Source organism: Pteropus vampyrus, unplaced genomic scaffold (genome assembly GCF_000151845.1).
Source record: "Pteropus vampyrus isolate Shadow unplaced genomic scaffold, Pvam_2.0 Scaffold113, whole genome shotgun sequence".
NCBI lineage: Eukaryota > Metazoa > Chordata > Mammalia > Chiroptera > Pteropodidae > Pteropus > Pteropus vampyrus.
The window spans coordinates 5587294-5588939 of NW_011888894.1; the positions used below are offsets into that span (position 1 = coordinate 5587294).

At 39.6% G+C, this 1646-nt stretch overlaps 1 pseudogene; it reads left to right on the plus strand.

Annotated features, from left to right (window-relative positions):
* Window positions 1-242: 242 nt before the first annotated feature.
* LOC105295805 overlaps window positions 243-1646 on the plus strand; it is an 11339-nt pseudogene continuing 9935 nt past the window's right edge.

Genomic DNA, 1646 nt, shown 5'->3' on the forward strand with positions numbered 1-1646 from the left:
ATTCCTACAGGTCTTTTTTTTTTAAGGCAATTCAATTTGGGGGGAACGCTATGACAATATGCTTCTTCATGCCAAAGAAAGCTTTTCATTGGCCACTCTCATGTTTCTGGCTTTCTTTTTCCAGCTGTTATACCAGACATAATCATTCAAAACTGCGATTTGTCATCTCCGTCAAATCTGGTTCATCACGCTCAATGGTGCAGCTTACATGAAAACATTTATGGATTAAAACTCAGAGTAACATGAAGATTTCACAAATTAGGGACAAGCTTAATATTCCTCAAAAGGCTGAATTACAAGCAGCCCTGAAAAAACAGTGGAGTTTATCCCAGATGTTAGACATGCAGTACTGCCTCTTCTACCGAAATGCAGTGGAGCAGAGACCATCCACGCTGCCAAGACAGCTCGGGACTTGGTTCTCTCCTACAAGTAACCAGACGATCTGAGGGAGGGTGGTAAGTGGAAATGAGTTCTTAGATCACTTGACCTGTCAATCTAAAGAGAAGGATCACATTTAGGCCCTTGATTAAAGTTGATTGAAAGGTTATTGCATACTTCCAACCTACAATCACTGCCTATGGTAGCAACACATTGATCAAAATAGCTACCATTTACTGAGTGATAACTATGTACCAGGCAGTGCTAGGCTGTGCTATGTGCAGACTTTGTACTAGGCAATTTGCATATCTTGTTTAATTGAATAAATGTCTATTGAATAAGTGGAGATGTTTTTTTTCTAGGATGAATTATACGAAATTGATATTTTTGTAGTAAAAATGGTCCAGTAGCAGCAATTTCATGTAGTTCATTCTAATATTTGTTATGTGTCTCCCACCTTACCTAGCACACAAGCCTCATCACACAGGAGAGCTCAAAAGCTCACATTTATTAACAGTTTTACATAAAAACAGCCTCTGAAAGAGAGAAATAACAGCAGTATTTCAAGCAAGATTCGATCTCTCCATCTCTGCTGTGTTGATCACAGCCACACAGTTTCATCTAAAATGTCTCGGGCCACCCACCTGCCTCTACCCTTTAAAGTTTATTTAGTAAAACAGTGAAACTTGCCTATGTGTCCCCATCCAGTGTAACTGCAGGGAGTGTTGTGACATCGCTGGTACATACTCAATTACTGATCTTCCCACCTACCTCCAGGCAACCTGCTTTTTCTCTCTCGATTGTCACTATAAAAGACATTTTATGGTTAAATAGCTACAAAGGAGCACCACAGGAAGACTGAATTTCGTGCTGGAGTTAACCTTAAAAACTAAATTATAGAACCAACATGTACCTCAATTCGTAATATTTATTATTCTTTTGGAGGTGGAATGAGATCACTAGAAGTGAGTGATAAGAAAAGAATTCCACTCCTAAAGAAGTTGGGGTGGAGGGGCGATGGTCAAAAGCCCCAACCAAAACCCTAGAAATTTAAACTAAATGTGAACAGAAAAGTAGGTGGAGCCATTCAAACAAGGGGATATGAATTTGTTCTATTTTAAAACATTGCCTGAGGGACTGCCTTTGCCCAGCCCCTTCTCACATTCTCACCACCAAGAAACAGAACCAAACACATTACAATCCATTTCACCCAAAATTAAACTTAAACCAAAGACCAACTGAACAACAGAGCACATTTCCACACCACC